We start from the raw sequence: 5,197 nt of genomic DNA, 5'->3' as shown, positions 1-5,197 counted from the left end.
CCCACAAAAAAAAAAAAAAGAATCGGCCCAACACGAGGCACAACGGTGTCCAATGGTGTCAAGGGCTCCTGGCCTCTGCAGGCATGCGGTCCCAGGGTGGACAGGTGGGGCGACGTCTGGAATGAACATTTATCCCAACACCACAGCGCAGAGCAGTCTAGGGCAGGGTGCCACCACTCCCAAAACGGAACTGGCTCAAGCCCTGGTTTTGGGGTGTCCAGGTAAAGAGGCCACGTTTGCTGCATCTGAGGCTTTGGGACTGACTACGCCCGAGACACCAGCCCTCCCCTGGGAGTCCTGCCTGGGAGGCCAGACCTCGGCACTCTGTCCTCTCTGCCTTTGCCCCTCACCACTGCCCGGTGCCATCAGACAAGGAGAATAAGAGTCCCCAGGCCTTGAGAGCCCAGCTGGGCCTCCTGTGGGTACACCCAATGGTTCTGGGGGTCTCCACTCCGGATGGGCTGCGGGCTGGCCGAGTCTGGCTACACCCCAGCTGGTACTGAAGGAGAGTCAGGGCCTCAGACGTCCATCCTGCCGAGGGTGGACGCAGCATCTCAGGGCTCCGGGGAGCAGGGCCAGGAGTGGCCACCATCGTGGAGCTCAGCCTAGACAGCCAGGTAACAGAGGCGTCTGCCCGGCCCCAGCCAGCTCTGTCACGTCCTTCCTACACCCTCCGTCTGCTCTCAAAGGCCCACCATCATTTCTCAAACTGAATCCTTTTTTTTTTTGGAGTGGTTTTTGCTATAGGGCACATGCGCTCGCCAGACAGACAGAGAGAGACAGAGATAGTAAGCGAGAAATCACTCCCCAGGGGGGATGGCCACGCCACAATCCCTTCTCCTCCATTCTCCCCTCGGGATCTTGGGCACGCACGCACATGCACCCGGTGGGAGTTTAAGCCACCGGGTCGGTGACTCAAACCACAGTCGACTACATGGGAGTTCAGCGACATAGCCATTACGCTAACTGCTGGTCCCGAGACTGAATTCTTGCAAACATTTTTCATTTATTATGCTATAAAACACACACACGGGGCCAGCAAGTGGCGTGAAGGTTAAGGTGCTGGACACTCCTGCAGGGCTGACCACAGTTCGAGTCCCGGACCTAGTGGCTTGCTTTCTCACTTTCCTTCTCTCTGTGTGTCTGTCTTTCTCTGATCAAATGAAAATAAATAAATGAATAAATAAAATTAAATAATTCAAAAAAAATAGAGATAGACAGACAGAGGAGAGAGAAAGTACCCCCCAAGGTGTCCTGGTCACACCACGATTCTTTCTCCCACCCATTCACTATGCCACCACGTGGGCACAGACTCAAACCCTGGTTAGTCATGTGGAATCCAGCTTCCTCCACACCGTGCTTAACCACCATGGAGGTCAGCCCGTTCCAGTCATTTCAGCACGAGGAGGTTGTGTGTTATTTCTGTCTCTGACAATGTACAGGAGGGCTGGCCCCCACAGCCAGGGTGCCCAAGGTCAGGACCACCCGTCAGCCTGCCCCTGCGCTCCATACCAGGCCCTCTTGGGCTTCAGACCCCGAGTGTGGTCAGCGCTCCCCCCGATGCTGACCTGGGGGGTCCTCGGGAATGGAACAGGATGGCAGGTGGCAAATGGAGACAGCGCACGGTGCGTGTTACCCTTCGGGTAAGGACGGGAGAAATGCACGCATACCCACGCACGTGTACACACCCACGTGTGTGCACGCACCTGCAGAAGGAGTGAGCCAGGGGAACCCAGACGGTAATCACAGAGCCTGTGGGGAAGGGGAGCCGGGGCAGAGGGCAGACCTGGACACCAGACTTAGCTAAACACAGGCGGAGACACTTTTTGTTTCTTTGAATCATACACGTTCAAAAAATTAGATTAGACTGGGGCCAGCAGGTGGTGTGGTGGTTAAGGTGCTGGACTCTCACACGGCTGACCACGGTTCAAGACCCAGACCCAGTCCCTTCCTACCTACCAGATGGGCGTGGCCTAAGCGAGCCAGTGGGTGGCCATAGCAAAGCCTCCTGCCCAGGCCCAGGAGGGCAGCAGGTGGTGGGTGGCCCCCCGCAGGGCCAGACCCCTCGGCTCCCAGGGTCTCGGGATGATCCCCTGACGGCCAAGGCGATGCGGGGTCAAAGGGGTCACTCCCCTCGCTCTGGGCGGCCAGGACAAAGCGGAGTTCAGTGAGCAGAGGCCAGGAAGTGGTGACGCCCCCCCCTGGACATCTGGGAGGGGACGCCCTGGGAGAGGCAAACCCAGTCTCCAGCTGCTGTCCCAGAGCGGGAAGACAAAACACGGAGCTCCGCTAAGCTGAGCGTCTCAAGTTCGCAGGCGGCCGGCTCCAGACCCTCCTCTCTGCGGGGCCACGGGAATGGGGGGCCGGAGACGGATGGCACAAAGCCACGTCAGAGGAAGGGGCTGGGACCCGTGGGCAGGGCTGGAGCACATGGGAAAGGTGGGGCGGCCAGGGGCAGGGGGCTCACTGCTGAGACCTCGGCCCCAGCCCTGGCTGGCAAGTCCAGATTCTTAGGCCAATGGCCTCCTGGTACCTGCACCGTGCCAGGGCTGGGGCATCCGAGGGCTAAGATGGCGGCTGGCAGACCACGTGTTCCACGGCTGACCACACTGTCCCCGGCAGGTCTGCCTGGCTAAGAGCCTCTCCTTGGTCACCCTGTGGTAACTCTGTTGACCGTGGGTCCCACAGCTGCTGATCAAACCTGGCCCTGAGGTCCCAAAGAAAATAAAGACAGGGACCAGCAGTTAGTGTAATGGCTATGTCATTGGACTCCCACGTAGTTGACCGCGGTTCGCAGCCCGGACCCAGTGGCTTAAACTCACGCCGGGTGCATGTGCGTGCATGCCCAAGATCCCGAGAGGAGAAGGGAAGAGAAGGGATTGTGGCGTGACCATCCCCCCTGCGGGGTGAGTTCTCGCTTTCTGTCTCTCTGTCTCTCTCTCTGCCTGTCTGGTGAGCGCACGCGCCCTATAGCAAAAACCTCTCAAAAAAAAAAAAAGAAAAGAAAAACAGATTTGCAAGGAGTTACAGGAGGCTAGCTATGGTACAGCGGAGGTACAATGCATGTAGGATGCAGAGGCCATTGGGGAGGTCCTGGGTTTGAGCCCCGAGCTCTCCCTAGACACACGTGGGTATGTGTATGTGCGCTCACAACCCTGCCTGGCTCCAGGCTGAGAGTGGACTCCAGTCTTTGTTGGCATGCCTGTCTCTTTCTCTTATCTCTCTCTCGTGGAAGAAAGAAAGGAAGAAATTCAAAGAGAAAAAAACAGTCACAGGAGAAAAATAACACAGGCGTTGGGAGCCAGCTGTGGCAGTGTGGTAGAACGTGACACCCCACGAGACCGACCGCGACAGAAGGTGCCAGGCTCACGTGTGGAGACCCCCCTGGGGATGCTGGCCATGCATGTGCTGTGGTCCTGGGGGTGCCACGGGAGCAGAGCACAGCATCGAGACCCTGTTAGCAGGACCAGCAGTTAGCGTAATGACTATGTCGCTGGATTCCCGTGTAACCGACCCATGGTTCGAGTCCCAGATCCGGTGGCTTAAACTCACGCCGGGTGCGTGTACATGCGTGCCCAAGATCCCGAGAGGAGAATGGAGGAGAAGGGATTGCGGCGTGGCCATCCCCCCTGGGAGTGATTTCTCGCTTTCTGTCTCTCTGTCTCTGTCTCTCTCTGTCTGGTGAGGGCACGCGCCCTATAGTGAAAACCTCTCCAAAAAAAAAAAAAAACACGTTGTTAGTGATGTCTATTTCCGTTTTCCTCTGTCACCCTGTCTCTCTGACTCATGGATGAAATAAACAAATGAGGAATCAAAAAGCTCAGTTACTGGAAGATTGAAGAGAAGATAGAGGAAACTATTCAAAATCAAATACAGAAGGGCAGGTGGCATGGTGGTTAAGGGCACAGGACTCCCACATGGCCGACTGTGGTTCAAGTCCCGGACCGGGCATCTTGCTTTCTCACTTTCTCTTTCTGTCCCTCTCTGGTCAAACTAAAATAAATAAATACAATAACTTTTTTTTTAGAATTATTTTATTTAGGGACCAGCAGTTGGCCTAATGGCTATGTCGCTGGACTCCCATGTATTTGACTACGGTTCGAGTCCCAGACTCGGTGGCTTAAACTCACGCTGGGCGCATGTGCGTGCGTGCCCAAGATCCCGAGAGGAGAATGGAGGAGAAGGGATTGCGGCGTGGCCGTCTCCCCAGGGGGTGATTTCTCGCTTTCTGTCGATGCTGGCGAACGTATGAGCCCTATAGCAAAACCTCTCCAAAAAAAAAAAAAAAGAATGATTTAACTTTATTTATTTATTTATTTTAATTTGACCAGAGAGGGACAGAGTGAGAGAGACAGAAGGAAAGTGAGAAAGCCAGCCGCCAGGTCTGAGACTCGAACCGTGGTCAGTCATGTGGAAGCCCATCACCCTTAACCACCATGCCACGTGCCGGCCCCTAAATAAAATAATTCTTAAAAAAAAATCAAATACGGAGAGGGAAACAATGACATGAAGAAGCTAGACACAGGTGAGTGTGGACGGAGGGGGCCCCGTGGCCCACCTCAAAGCCGGAGGTTTTAGGGCGTGCTGCGTGGGCACATTTGGACAGCACACGGGAATGGCAATCAAGCCACTGACACGGAGACCAGGTGGCCGCTGGGTAGGTGGGGACGGAGGCCCACTGTGGCAAGGGACGTGTCAGGGGGCACGGTGCTCCGGGGCTGCCTCCGGGATGGATGGTGAGTGGCCAGAAGAGGAGGGGGCGTCACAACCAGTGCGGGGAAGGGCGGCTGTGGGTGTGTGGGGCCTGGAAGCTTCCTTAGGCCACGGGGGGGTGCCCACACCTTGCCCTGTGACAAGCCCTGCCAGTGAGGACACCAGACCCTGAGCCCCCACCAGGGACCCCACTGAGCCAATGACTGGGCAGCAGCCAAGAAGGCAAAGTGGACCCTGGACCTCAGGCTTGCCCTGGGACCCCTGGAGCTCCATTTCCTTGTGCTCAGAACAGGGTCCGATCTCCCCACTGGGAGCCCACTCGGGAGTCCTAGGCCCCCACTTGGGTCAGGCCCAGTGCCCCAGAGGGTGGAGAACCAGTGCCAGGGGACCCAGCTGCCTGGCCACACAGTGGGGCAGCTGGAGTGAGGGCAACGCCCTGCCCGGGCCCAGCCGGACTTGCCTGGAGGGAGAGGCAGGGCGGGCG

The 5,197-nt window shown here is 57.0% G+C and overlaps 1 protein-coding gene across 1 annotated transcript in view; it reads right to left on the bottom strand.

The window, feature by feature from the left end:
- The window catches only part of TXNRD2 (thioredoxin reductase 2), a gene marked incomplete in the record, with an annotated part of 69,241 nt that overhangs the window by 15,619 nt on the left and 48,425 nt on the right, over positions 1–5,197 (bottom strand).

This window comes from Tupaia chinensis, unplaced genomic scaffold (assembly GCF_000334495.1).
Source record: "Tupaia chinensis unplaced genomic scaffold, TupChi_1.0 Scaffold000287_1, whole genome shotgun sequence".
NCBI classification, from domain to species: domain Eukaryota; kingdom Metazoa; phylum Chordata; class Mammalia; order Scandentia; family Tupaiidae; genus Tupaia; species Tupaia belangeri.
The sequence above is the reverse complement of the archived record's forward strand: the minus strand, read 5'-3'. Positions and strand labels throughout refer to the sequence as shown.